We start from the raw sequence: 15178 nt of genomic DNA, 5'->3' as shown, positions 1-15178 counted from the left end.
TTCATCTGTAAAATGGGCTTACATCATAGGGTCCTTGTGAGGATTAACTAAGGTAGAATGTGTAGACCATGTATAACACTGCTTGGCACACAGCATTCCCTGCTTCAGTGGTAGCACTTACTGTTCCATTATACTACAGCAACCGAGAAGGACAGGTACACAGTGAAGAGTTGAGGACTGTTTATGTTCCTGGCCTCTTCACTCCAAGAACTTCAACAAGTTGAGCTTCAAACATATGAGTTGTAGTTACACAGCTACTAATGACCTTGGAAAAGTTCTTGTCTTCTCTGTCCTTGACCTTTGTTTATCTGAAAGAGTAAACTTCAGATGACAGAGTGTATGTGGGGAATGGAATGCATCCGCGTCCTTGATAAGCTGCCCTAATGGAATGTTGCCATGTGGCTACCGAGGGTCAATTCACTGGTCAAAGTGGCCTGCGGGTTGGTATTTTTTCTGTGTCTTCTGGGCAAGTTCTGTCTTTCCTCAGTCTGCACATGCCTGGGTCTGTCCTCGGAGCTGTCTCCCATTTCCCTCTTCCCTAGAAAGCATTGATATAAAGGGGCCACCTCTTCCTTGGACTGTTTCTCTAGCATCAGAAGGAGGTGGGTGGGAATTTTGACATACCACTCTTTGAAAGGTAATACACTCTAACATATGTATTTCACCCACCTTCAAAGAGCAAGAATATACTGATTGATACTTAATTTTAAAGATGTGTTGCTGAGGTGAACTCTAAGACGAACAATTCTTCAGAATCTTTTACTTCCTTGGGCTTGTTGTCCCAAACAACAATTCTCTTTATAAAGCTTGTGTGTGTGTGTGTGTGTGTGTGTGTGTGTGTGTGTGTTTGTGAAACTTCCTGGAATTGGTAGTGTTGATTCTGAGATGTTTCTTTGGCCTATTCAAAATATAAACAGAAGACAAAAGTGTTTTTCATGTCATTAAAGAATACCTTTATAAGAAAGGACATTAAGACGATACCCTACGTTGCGTGGGGGACTTGTGGCTTTCAAAACACTTAAGTACCCGTTTTCTTACGTGTGCTTTATGACATCTCTATGAGGTAGGCAAGGCAGGCTCTATCATTATTTCCCTTTTAGAAACAGTGGATCTGACGTTCAGAGAAGTGAAATAAGTTTTCTTAAAGCAGTCCTGGATGCAAACCCAGAACATTTGACTCTAGGGTGCTTTCTGCTCCACTGCTCTGATTTGATTGTAATGAGGTAATTCTTAACCAAGTACTGTCAGGTTATATAGAGTTGTAATATATCTTAAAAATGCCCATTTTAGTTTTCTTTTCTTTAAAAAGATCAGTTAAAAAGTTAGTTATGATTTGATATTACCTTGTTTCTCCCCAAGTTTAAACAGCAATGAATGTCTAGGACCTTCCGTTAAACCAGCATGTGTTTTTCAAAAATCAAATGTCAAAGCATTTCCTGAACCTTGCTTTAATGAACAAGAGAAGTGAAGGTAAAATTCCTTTTTTGCATGAGGTAATTAGGAAACAGGATGTGCAGACTTGCTATATGAATTTAAAGAGGAGCACTTCTACTGATGTACAAACTGGATGGGCATATTACAGAGGGTTTCATGCTGGTAGAAATTTTAAGTGAAATAAGTTCTTATTAAGCATATCAATTATTTTTGGACTGTGTGAAAACTTATCTGTTTCATGAGTTGCATCTAAGGTGGTCAATATCTCTACATTCCAAAAAACAGAAGCATGACTCAAACATCTAGTTGTGATTGCAGAGTGCCTTTATCTGGAAGACTCAGCATGTCGTCAGAATACAGAACAAGAGGGATGGAATGTGCTCTTAAGTTTCCTGATGACTTAAGAGTCTACACTATACTTGCTTAGGAGGTAGAAGGATTGAATTCTCTTTGGAAAATGCCTTTGTGTCTCTTAGACACACGGTACCCAATAAGCCCAGGCTGTATTATTAGGGTCATGTACTAGAGTATGGTTTACCTGACATAGGTTTTGGAAATCTATTTCTTTTATTCACACTACATGGTTTCTTAGGTGGCAACTTCTCAGTGAATTGCTAGCTTCCTGATAGTGTCTTGAAAAGCATGCTTTATAAGGAAGCAAAAAGTGTTTCTCTTTTGACAGATGACCTCCTTGACTCCTTGACTTTCCATTTTTGATCATTTCCTTTGAGATCTACAACATCTGGTAATTGTATTGATGTGATTTATGCCCCCAGTAAAGATCAACTTGTACTTTTTCATGACACACATAGCTATAGATTCTCCTTCCTCCTGGAAGTCTATGTACTGTCTCTACGGTGTAATAATTAGCTCTAACTCTACAAACAAGGTTAGAAATGAAATCACCAGTGTTGCAAATGAGACATAACAAATGGAAGATTCCCTTCTCTGAGTTTCTGTCATACCCTTATTTTATTTGAGCTGGCATTGACTTATTCTACGTGTCTCTTCTGCTAGAGTTTGAACTCTGGAGGACTGGTCTCGTCTCTTATTAATTATAATGGTGGCACATAGCACATTATAGGTATTTATTACTAAGTGGTTGGGTTTAATATCTTAAGAAGCAGAAAATGTGGTTTTTCTCGAGAGAGAGATGGTTTTGAGTGTTGTTCCTTTAGTATATTCTAAGCCTGCCCACCTGGGGCACTGTAACTATGGCTCCTAATGTAGGGAGCCCACAATCTAGCTGTATCATGTCAGCGAGAGCTCTTTGTATACTGAAACAATAAACTTCTGAACCATCTTGATGAGTTTTACATGTAGAATGACTTAGACTATAAGGTACTGCCACCTCATCCCACCGTTGAGAATTGTCTAATGCAAACCTCGCTTTTTAAACATGGGTAATAGGACTGTCACGAGTGGATCATCGAAGGGATAAGCAAAATATCTGTCAAACTGAGAATTAATATCTGTCAAACCATTTGCTATTATTTGGTAGATGGGAGGTTATTTTATTTTTAAGAAGTAGATTGGCTGAATGGATAACAAAAATGTGGCATATTCATAAAATGGAATATTGTTCAGCAGTGAAAGGAATAAAGTACTAATATGTACTACAACATGGGTGAACCTTGAAAACATTATGGCAAAGTGAAAGAAGTCAGTTACAAGGCCAGGCACGGTGGCTCATGCCTGTAATCTCAGCACTTTGGGAAGCCGAGGTGGGTTGATTACTTGAGGTCAGGAGTTCAAAACCAACATGGTGAAACCCCGTCTGTACTAAAAATACAAAAATTAGTTGGACATAGTAGTGTGTGCCTGTAATCCCAGCTACTCAGAGGATGAGGCAGGAGAATGGCTTGAACCCGGGAGGCGGAGGTTGCAGTGAGCCAAGATCTGCCCTCCAGCCTGGGTGACAGAGCCAAACTCCGTCAAAAAAAAAAAAAAAAAAAAACAAAACCAAAAAAAACAAAACACACACACACACAAAAAAACCGCCAGTTACAAAAGACCACATATTATATGATTCCATTTATGTGAAAAGCCCACAATAGGCAAATCTATAGAGTCTGTAGAGATAGAAAGTAGTGGTTGCTGGCAGGGTTTGGGTAGAGGATAGGTAGTGATTGCTAATAAGTGTGAGTTTCTTTTTGGGATGCTGAAAATGTTCTTTATATGGTGGTGATGATTGCACAAGGCTGTGACTGTACTAAAAACAGAACCGTAAACTTTAAATGGGTGAATTTTATTGTATGTAAATTATATCTCAATAAACCTGTTTAAAAAAGTGGATTTCCCTTTAATCTATTATCTGAGGATTGCTTCAGGGATTCAAAATAGTGCATAGTGGCAAGTTTTAAATTCATATTGATTTGTTTTTGGTAAAGAAGTCATGCTTACTTAACGATGAACACACTTCAGGAAAACTTGATAACACAACTAGAGCCACCAAACTTTAACAAATATATTTCCACCTAACTTCATGCACAGTTTTTTCTCAGAAGCTTTAAAAATGTACACTTTCTCAACTGTTGATTAATGAGATATCTGGTAAGAAATAACAGGGTCCTGACAGTCCTGATTGTATAAATAGGCGTTAGGGATTGTGTTCATGATTCGCTTGTCAGCGCAAGAGAAATGTGTGATTATGTTGAATGATGGTTAATTTTCTTATCCACCCGTTTTAAAAATAAAGATGTACAGCTAGAAAACAGGTGCCCAGGGAGAAAAGGAGACCTGCAGCTTCGATAATGAGCCCCAGAAAGAAACTAGAAGGAACAAGCTCCCATTTAGGAGTTGTCATTCGAGTCCTGGCCAGTGTCTGACTATGGTTGATGAGTTAGAGAACCATGGCTGGCTTCTCACAAAGGATTTTTTCATTTACTCTTGTTTGGTGTTAGACAGCTTTTCCCATCCTCCATCAGGGTCATTGTCCCACCTTCTCTGACTCACTTATTGTGTCAACAGAATTAAAAGAGCAGCCAGTGGACGTGTGTAGAGGCTGAAGGAGAGCTGTGTTTCCAGCTTTGTATTTGAACAGTTCGTACACAAACAGTTCTCTTTGATTAAGTATCCGGTGAAACCAATTCCCATGAACTCCAATTAAACTTTAATGAACAAGTGGGTGTATTAATATCAGCTGAGTAATGCAGGCAGCACAGATTCCAGTAAGTGACTCACTTCTCTGAGCAGCTCATTCCCCATGCACGGTTAGAGTTACTAGAAAGCTTCCAGCTATATTTGAGTGGATCTGGTCTGGGCCTTGTAATTCTAACAATCCTCAGGGCTTGTTTATTCATCTCGTGAAAACACCACAGTCATCCAGACCTCTGTTTTCAGAGCAAAGATTGGGGATGAGGAGTTTTGTTCACATTGAGCAATTAGGCCCTTTGTGGAGCAGTGACCATTTGGACTTTTATTTTCCCCATCTTCCTGTTTTTGCTTTTTTGTTATTTTATTTTTTAGAGACAGGGTCTCCCTCTGTAGCCCAGGCTGGAGTACAGTGGTGCGATCACAGTTCACTGCAGCCTCAGCCTGTTGGACTCAAACAATCCTCCTGCCTCAGCCTCCTGAGTAACCTGGAACAACAGGCATGTGCCACTGTGCCCACCTACAAAATTTTTGTAGATATGGGGTCTTGCTATGTTGCCCAGCTTGGTGTTGAACTCCTGAACTGAAGTGATCCTCAGCCTCCCAAAGCACTTGGATTACAGATATGAGCCCCATGCCCAGCCTTTGTTTTGTTTTTAAGTGAGAATTATTTTTTTCTTAAACCCAGGGGCAGTGTAGGTGAAGGTTAAGGCAGTGAAGATAGAACAATCAGTTTTGAAATGCACATAGCCTTCCCGAGCCTCACGTTCACCACATCTGCCAGTCTGCCTCAAGTCTTTAAGCTTCCTACACTAGAGGCAGCAAGGTGTGCCTGGAATAATGAATTCCTTTGAGCACAGACCCTGTTCCATCTAGGGACTGATGGCTGTACCTATTTCCTAGGAAAGGTTAGACAAGATGGTGAATATAATGCTCTTTGTTTCATGCCTGGCACATAATAAGTTCCCACTAAATGTTTAACTTGGTCCAGTGGGGGAAGGATGGGAAGGAGGATTTGGAGATGAATGAGACTCGGTCCTTGACAGTTCAGGAACTTGGAGTCTTGTAGAGATTTGACTTAAAAACGTCTGTGTAACTCCAGAGTGATAACGAAAAAAATGCTTGAAAAAGATAAGTGAGGATTCAGGGGATGGAGAAATCCCAGAGGTTGGCCACGTCTGAGAAGGCTGGAGGTTTGGGTAGGAAGAGGTATGGGTTTGAGAAGGTAGTTCTAGGCTGATCGAAGAGTGTGAGCAAAAGCAGAGGCAGGGATGTACCCACGTATCAGATAGTGCACATGTAGTGTGGTTACAGTAGGTGATAATTTAGGAGGCTAATTGAAACTGAATGTAGCCTTTGCGTTAGTCACCAAGCCCTTTCCCAGCTCCATTTGCTGTTCTGTCTCTCATTCTTTTCTACCTCCGTTGAAACCAGTTGAAAATAATGGAGTCAGAGGCAGATGGCAATAATGTCCAGGTTGTGGAACATTAGCTCACTGGGCTTGCTAACGCAGCACCCATGAATGAAATTTACCCTCTTCCTCTCAGATAGCTCCTGCACTCAATAACTCCCATTTAGGGCACACTGTGTGTAAAGCTCCCAACCATGAAGAACAGGGAGGATATGCCTCTAACAGTCAGGTTAGCTCACAAAGACTGGAAGGAAGTGGCTGGGTTACACATGGCCAGTTTCTTCTCCAAACTCGATAATTGGGTAACTCTCTGCCTCCTCGCCTGAGAACAAGGGAGTAGGAGGAAGCAAACAAGAAAAGAGAAGAAGCAGTGGAGAAAGGAGATGTTCTGCCAGTGCCAGACTTCTTGCCCCCTACTCTTCCCAAATGTCAACATAGTTCCTTTAGGGGAAAAAAGTGGGAGGCTAGAATGGTAGGGCAGGGCCACATTATGGAAGTGAAAAACCAGGGGCAGTTTCCTGAGCAGGGAATGATGTCATTCAGTCTATAATTCAGGCTGGTTAATCTACTTATGCAACACCAATTGAAGGACACACTTAGATAACTCAGCCTTGAGTCAACAAATCTTGTGTAATGCTGCCAAGGTCCATAGTGCAAGAATCAGCCCCCACTTCGGAAATAACAACCACCCCTCAGTGCCAAACCCTGGACATTGCTTGTGAATCTCAGACTGTTTCCTTCCCTCCAAGATACTGTTTTAGAGAATGTCGTAGGGTAAAAATTCCGAGGGGTAAAGTCATAAATTCCATAATAGTACAGTAGGTGGGAGGCTCTAATCAAGTAGATAAATTCTATTTTTGGAATTGTGAATAAAACAGAAGGGATTCTTGCAAATCAGGAATTGAATAGATTGATGGTACAAATGAGAGACTATATGTTGCTTATAGAAAACAAAGGATTGCCTATCAGGTTTTAAAATGTGAGTCAGTAGTTTATATAGTGATTCAAGCTGAACAGCTATCTTGGTTATTAACTAAAATCTTTTCTTTCCACTTCCATTTTATATATGAAGAAACTATTAACAATGCAAAGATCATTATCAAAGGACACTGGGGCTAGGTTTTATTACCCAGCTTAATCCTTAATTTCATATTGAGCATTTCGTATGGAAGTGAAACAATAAGGATATGTTTCTAGAGATTGATGAGACAACTGAATTGGACTTGGTTTTGACATTCAAAGGAGTCAGGTAGACGCACTTAGTTGAGCTCACTACTTCATTTTGGCGAAAGACGTATGTCCATAGAAATTTAGTAGCCATGCTGGGTTATGTATCTTTGAATTGGGAGCCTATGACAAATTTTCTCCAACGTGAAGTTTCTTCAGAGCCTATCATCGTTTCAACAATAATTAAGTCATTTACATAGAGGATGTGCTCATCTACTTTCACCTACTGTCATCTTTTCTCCAAGTTAAACTGAATATATTGTGTAGATTGGTTGATTAGCCTTCCTGAAATGAACATCCTTTGCAAACTTATCTCTTCAAACCCAAATCCTGCCCAAATTTCCCAATTTACCTCTCTAAGACTCCGAATAGGATCCTCTTCTCTGGAGATCTTCGACAGATCACACTCCTCTTTTCTTGGGAACAACTTTCTGTTTCCTTGTCCAGAGTGGACACCACTCTGTTATCCTGGTCACTCTCTGGGCCCCCTCCCTTTGTCCATCTTGAGCACAGGCTACTGGCCACTGATCCTCTTGCAGGCACTAGCCTGGCTACTCCATTGCTTATGTTACCTTTGCTTCTCTTAAATGCCATTGTTGGTGATTGCTTCACACAGCAATCGTTCTCACCCAAGTTTGTGGATAAGACTCACTTAAGGAGGTTTTGCCAGAATTCAGCTCATATCCCTAAATGTTTGGGTGTGGACTAGGGCGCACACTTCTGATGAGGCACTTCCTATGAGTACCCCTTCTCAAACTTTACGGATAGCAGTTTACTTATGGCCTGCAGTGCATAAAGTGAAAGCTTTCTGAAAAGACGTTTAATCCATTGGTATGAGGATGAAAAAGATACACTCAGGGCATGAAAAGAGTAAGAAGGTCACAAAAAGGGTGTGGTTTCAGCTGGAGGGGAAGCTGGACAATGCTATAAAGGAACAAAAGCTCAGCGTCCTGACCATCTGTTTCTTTTCTACCCCAGGCCCATTCCCATAATGCGTATTTATTCTGCCCACCGTGCCATGAGTTCTGTTCTAGAAGTTTGCATGAGCAGAGGGAACCTTAGCCCCACTGAAGCCAGTCGTGAGGCTCTATCTTATTCTATGGGCTTCAGCCTTTTCATGAAGACCCAGCTTCTCTTCTTGTCCCAGGCCCTAAGCAGGCCCAGACTTTTCCCATATACACACTCTGTCTCTAACTTCTCTGTCTTACACCTTAATAAGGCAGCAGATTGTGTCAGAATCAGTTAACTCTTTATCAAAAAACCCAGAGCAGACAGACGGGTGAACTTGCTCATGGGCTGAGCTGGAAGGGAGGCCAGTTTTCCTTCACACAGCCTTGGACTCTCCCTGGGCTTTTTTGTGTGTGATGTGTGGAGACTGTGTTCTAATATTTCAGTCATATCTTCCTCGTTTTAAAACTACAGAATTGATCTTACCAACTTACTGGGGAGCACATCGTCAGTAAATTCTAATGGAAAAACCTGTCTGATCAATGGGACAGGAAAGCGTCACAGCAATACCGGTGAGTCATTCCAAGACCAGGCAAATTTGAGCTGTGTTGCTTCTTCGATGCTGACTATAATTCTCCCTCAGCATTATGTCGTCTTAAGCAGCTTTTGAATCTTCGTCTCTGATTCCCTTTCTAGGTCAGACTGTGTCTTTTTTTAAATTGTGCCTGGACATCCCCTTAATAGGTTGGACTAGTCCCGTTAGGATAATTGGCTGTATGAATATGTGAAAATAGCAACAGTGAATTTTAAAGTTCTTGAACAATCTCCCCCTCCCACTATGAGGTGAGGCATTTAGGGTGGGCTATCTGTTTTTTGATTCTTGGTTCTTGTTTTTAAAAAAGTAGGATGTTGGACCTTGGGATGAGAGGGAAGTAAAACAGTTCTGGAACCCTTTTAGAAAGCAAACTAAAACAAAACTCCTTTCTTGAGAAAAATGAATGGACATTGTAAAGAAGACAATAGGGCACCAGGAAGCTTGAGCCAGGTCTGCCTGTGTCACATTTCGAGTTATGAGCTTCACTGCTCTGCTGTCGCTGGGGATCATCATCAAATCCATTTCTCTGAGCTGTTGAATGGATCAGATGAGTTAATGCCTATGAAAATACTCTGTAAACAGAAAATACCTTCCTATTTGTTATCTCGACAAAGGGACTTTTATCATCCCTAAAATAGAACAAACATTTCTTTTTCAATTGTGAAAGTTATATAGAGTCTTTTAAAAAAGTTAAATGCACAGAAGTATGAAGAAAATCAAAATAACCCTTAGTCCATCATCCAGGGACATCACTGTTCTAATTTAAATATGTGGGTACTCTGTTCTGTTTTTTTTAAGAAGGGTTGTGTTGTGTGTGTGTGTGTGTGTTTGTGTGTATATGGATGTATATTTTTATTCTGTTTTCTTTACATAACACTGTATTGTAAACGTTCCCAAAATGTAAATTTTAATCATTGCGCAATATTGCATTATCTGATATATTCACATGCATTTTGAGATTTTGTGACAAACAATTGTGACCATTGTTTCCACAATTAAGGGTTAACTGCTTACCAAGAAAGGAACTTACTTTAAAACATGGCAGACACACTTGGCCATTTTTTTTCTTTTTTTGGCAGTAAAGGAATTTGGAAATATCTGATTTTTTTTTAAAATAAATTAATATGTATTGAGTTGGAGTTTAGCAGTATTTTTAGTTAAGATCTCAGTCAAGGTAAAAAGGTCAGACATGTAGAGTTATTAATCTGTAGAAAATTCTGACCACAGCAAAACATATTAGGCCAAGTTCTCTTAATTAATACAACATTAGTTACAGAAATACTAAAAAATAGATTGGTTGGTCTCCTGAATGTTCTGCATTAGATAAGTTGCCTTATGCCGTCTGGAAGACTTTTTATTTTCTCTTCGTAGAAGGATACAATAGATTTGTTTTGCTCAAAGGGTTCATTATCTGTTGCTGGGCACGTATATAATACTATAAACACATTTCTGGATATGGTGACATAATGATGAAGAGAGACCTTTGAATATTTTCTTAAATGAAGATTGAAGGAATAGCAAGCTGTGAGAGGAGATTTTTCTAGTATTTAAGTCCTAAGATTGATCTTTTTTGTCATGGATTTATCCCTTTGTCTCTATGCATTTCTATGTGTCTGCTCAGCATCTTATCTTCTACATTTGCCCTAGTTCCGTCCTTCCTTTTGTCCGTGCTTGTTTTTCCATGCACCTGCCCATCCACCCTCCTGCCTCTCTATCCAGTCATCCATCTAACCATTTCTGGCTATTCTTACCTCCCTGTTTCATGTATATTTCTCCATTTTTACCAGTCATTTGTATTTATCTATTTACCCATCCATATCTATACCTGCCTTTCTGCTAACTCTCTATCTATAAAGTTAATGGAGATGATTTTGATGAAAACTTATAAATTTCCTTACTGTATTTTACACTGAGGATTACAGGGGCTAAAGGCCACGGGGACCAGAAAGTGGAAATGACCAGAGCTCGGCCATTTTTGTTTCATTTCAACATCAGGAGGGAAGATCAGAACTAACCTGATTACCCTTTCTGTGATACTAATCAGGATGTTCTTAGTATAATACCTGTTGGAGAATGTTATTTTAAGGAGTGTTTTGCTAAGAATCAGTTGCCAGAACATAGAATGAAGAGCTATTGTATAGCTTCAGAGTAGTTCTCTTTTAAGAAGGATGTAATAAATTAAAAATAATTTTCTTGAGGTCAGACTAAGGAAAAGTCAAAGATATACAATTGCCATCTCTCCAAATTTGTTGATTTCATTTATTTATTATTTATATTATTATTTGAGACAGAGTCTCACTTTGTTACCCAGGCTGGAGTACAGTGGTACGATCATAATCAGCTGCAGCCTCAAGGTCCTGGGGTCACTGAAGCCTCTTGAGTAGCTTGGGCTGCAGGTGTGCGCCACAATGCCTGGCTAAATTTTTTTGTACTTTTTAAAGAGACTGTGTTTTGCCGTGTTGCCCAGGCTGGTGTTTAACTACCGGGCTCAAGCTATCTGCTTGCCTTGGCCTCCCAAAGTGCTGCGATTGTAAGTGTGAGCCACCTTACCAAGCCCAATTTGCTGACTTGAAAAAAAAAACAAAACAAAACAGAACATATTGTAGCGTTCTCAGGGAGTTTAGAGACAACATAATGAAGGTATTTTCAAGGTTTGGGGAGCTGCTTGGTACTTGATTTGGGACAAAATGGAAGGAAAACAACCGTCCTTTACTGAAAGTCATTTTTCTTCTAATTCTGAGAAAGCTGCTTTGCATTTACTCTCTCACTTAATTCTCCCATCCTTCCTTCAGTGTAATTTCTATTATCCCAATTTATAACTAAGAAACAGAGACTCAGAGAGGCTAAATGATTTGCCTAAGTTTACCTGACTGACGAGTGCCACAGTTTTTGTGGAACAGAGACTTGTTCGAATCTAAAACTGTTACTCTTTGCAGTAAACCACAATGAAACCTTGCCGAAGACTTACAAAACCTTAGCTAGATATCAGTTCTCCACTTTAAATTTTATGGTAACTCAGCCTCTGAAAAGGATCCAGCAAACAGCACAGTTTTCAGTTCTTTTCTTGAGAGAAAGCAGGGCTTTCTTATGGACGTGATAAAGAAGACAGCTCTTAGGATGTGGATATAAGATTGCCATTTATGGACTTTAGTATTTGACAGAATGGGGTTTTCCTCATATGCTCCTGTGTGTTTTTGTTTAACCTAATCTGAGTCTCATTAGTCAGCTTGATCCAGAAGACACAAAGGTCTCCTCCATAAGGTGCATCTTATGCAGGCAAACAAAGCAGTGAAATGCAATAACTCTCCTCAAACTTTTGTAAGCTCCAGAAAGCCAGAAAAGACAGCTATTGTAATATATTTTGCCAGGCCAGCTGTTATGATCACAAACGAGCCTGAAATAGCAATGAGTTTTGAAATCACAGCACATTTATTTATTTCTTAACTTTTCCATAGGTTTGAAAGCTTGCTCCCTCCCTTTTTATCATGCTAAACCGTGGTTGCTAACAACATTCTATTCTGGGTGGGAATTAGCTTTGGCATGATTAAGAATGGAGATGGAGGCGGGTAAAAGAGGTTCTGCTGTAGGACTTGTCTTACATGATTTTATTCTTACTTTTAATCTTTGTTTTATTCTTTAAGCATTTATTAACTGCCTACTATGTACTCAACACTGTGCTATGTGGGAAAAATACACTAGAACAAGGGTTGGCCAACTTTTTCTGTAAAGGGCCAGATGGTACACAGCTTAGATTTGTGGTCCATAAGGTCTCTGTTGTAGCTACTCACTCTGCTCTCAGACAATACATGAAACACTCAAGACTCCGCCATAAACAATACATAAATAATTGAGTGCGGATATGTTCCAATAAACTTTTATTTACAGAAACCTGCAGTGAGCTGGATTTGGTCTGCGTGCCACAGCTTGCCAGCACCTGTACTAAAATGTCCCTGAAAATAGAGAACTTTGTTTTGTTCATTGCTGTGTCACCGGTGCCTAGAGAGTAGTACCTGGCATGGGATAGGTGACCAGTAAATGTTTGTTGAATGAATGAACTTACAAGTGAATGAATGAACTTACAAGTGCATGAAAGACTCAGACTCCTTCTCTGATCTCTTCTATACTTAAAGAGAGCACAAAGAACTGCGGGAGGTAAAAGGTACTTTCCTGGAAGAGAGAGTGTGGAGGGTCATGGAATCAGGTGGTATCTGAGCTGGACCCTGAAGAATAGGTAAGTATATGTCACCAGCGATGGTAGGAGAAGCACACTGCAGGTAGGAGAAACATGCAAACAGGATAAGAAGCAGGGCCCCTTGTGGTGAATAATGAGGAGATCAGATGTTCTATAACAGGAGTTTCCTGACTTGCTTGATCTTCAAAATCACCTGTTATTAAAAATAGGTTCCCAGTACCCTCCCTAGAGATTCTGATTTTGTAAGACAGGGTTGGCCAATGATAATTTACAAAATAAATATTTGAAAAGGTGTATGGCTTTGGAAAGATATACTGGAACCATTTCTAATGGGAAATAAAGTTCTCACTTTTCTTAGAAAAAGGACTAGTATCAGCTAGTAAACGCTGGACCTATAATTACCCTCTACCTTCTGTGCCATAGAACGGAGGAAGAGCCCTGGTGGAAATCTACCCTACTTAACTGCCTGTCTTCGTATGTCCCCTGTTGATGTTGTAGCAGTCCTCCAGCCTTTATGATGGAACAACATGTAATTTAGTCAATTGTAGTCATATAAATTATAATAAATGTATCAAATTTGTATCTACTAGATTTGTTGCTTTTGAATTTCTGGGTTGGCAAACTTCTCAGAGGGCAAATAGATTTAAATGGCGTAATAGAAAATTTGCATTCTCTTGCTGTACCTCCAATTCAGAGTGTAGTCTAATGCCCAGATTTGTTTGTAGACTAAGATCACTGGAAGGGCTGTATAGTTTAAGCCTCTTTTTTAATAATGGGGGGAAATCTGAAGCCTAAAAGGTGTGCAGGGACTTGCTCAAGTTCTTTCACCAAATTATTGGCAGAACCAGGAGTATAATGCAAATGCTAAGTTACTAAATTTAGTTTTCTTTTCATGGTGTCATGCCACATGTATCAATAAAGTTCCTAATTTACATACTTTCTCTCCCCTTTAAATCTCACAGCTTTTTGCTCATATGCCTCTTCTATGCTGCTTACCATAAAGTTATATCTTAATGTCTTATCCTGAACGAGTAGCCCACTGTTATCCCAAATAAAGGCTGAGCTCTGTTTCCCTGGAGAGCTTAACATATTTCCTGGCACTTAGCATGTGTTCAGCAAATAATTGTAGACTTGAAATATCTTGAGCATCTTTTCTTTTCCCATGTGTTTTGACTCAAGTTCCTTTGCAGTTATATTGTCAGAAAAGTCAAGCTCTTCCAGAATTGCTGAAATACAAAGATAATTTCTCTTAAGCTTCCTTAAAAAAAAAAGTTGAATTCCCTATTATGGCTGAGACCTTTCTTAACAGCTCTTCTGATAGTTAAATGTCAGTTGCTTCAAAAAAGAAATGTCATTAAATTATCAGGGAAATAAATTACATATTTATTTGGGCTGAAATATTTTAATTGACCACTTAAAATAAAGATGATAGCAAAAGACTGATACATTTCCTAGCTTGCACGTTTCTCTCAGTTGCCAGGACTTTTTTGTTTATATCTCTTAGGAGATTTCATTTTTATTTCTCCTGCATTATGGTTATATATGTGCTTTTGACTCTCCCAGTGGGTGATAAGTTCTTTGAAGTCAAAGTACTTAAAAAAATTAATCTCTACATCCCCACAAAGCCTAACGCTGTAGGAGCTAAATACTAAATGTATTTACTTTAAAAAAATTGTTAGGAAAAGGTCAGTGTAACCTTGATTTCACTCTTATTTTTCAACCCTCAAGTCAACAACCATTTTACTGAACATCCAGCTTTGTGCCTTTCTTTGAGCTTAACATTGGGAGGAGGTGTGGATTGGGGCATAAAGAAGTAAATAAAACATAGTTATGTTGACATAACCCATAAGTATAATGTGATATGGAAATCTGAGATAGGTATAAATAACCTGTATTAGAATCTAGAGGCAGGTTAATTCTGACAAGGTGAGTCCAGAGTGGCTTCCGCAATGTGTTAATATTTGAGATGAGTTTTACTGGGTCTTGGTCTTCTGTTTCAGTTATTGGTTTTGATTTTTCTCAACACAACACACACACAAACACACAGATACACACACATGCAAAGTGATTTGTTTTCTTTTTATAATCTCTCTGACTATAGACTTAAGAGAACTGCCTTTATGTAAGATGAAAGGAAAAGAGGAGCAGGTTTTATTATGTTATTTGAAGGTTTCTCGGAGTCTGAAACACACAGCGACCGAAAGTATTTGGGATGGGTGAAGCCAGTAGTGTCATGAAACAAAGTACGTTGGCCCGAGAGAGACGTATACTATTCTAA

At 39.4% G+C, this 15178-nt stretch overlaps 1 protein-coding gene across 1 annotated transcript in view; it reads left to right on the top strand.

Annotated features, from left to right (window-relative positions):
• Window positions 1-15178, top strand: part of LPP (LIM domain containing preferred translocation partner in lipoma) — a 766241-nt gene that overhangs the window by 144039 nt on the left and 607024 nt on the right. The gene's annotated exons all lie outside the window — the stretch shown is intronic.

This window comes from Mandrillus leucophaeus, unplaced genomic scaffold (assembly GCF_000951045.1).
Source record: "Mandrillus leucophaeus isolate KB7577 unplaced genomic scaffold, Mleu.le_1.0 Scaffold607, whole genome shotgun sequence".
Classification (NCBI taxonomy): Eukaryota; Metazoa; Chordata; class Mammalia; order Primates; family Cercopithecidae; genus Mandrillus; species Mandrillus leucophaeus.
The sequence above is the reverse complement of the archived record's forward strand: the minus strand, read 5'-3'. Positions and strand labels throughout refer to the sequence as shown.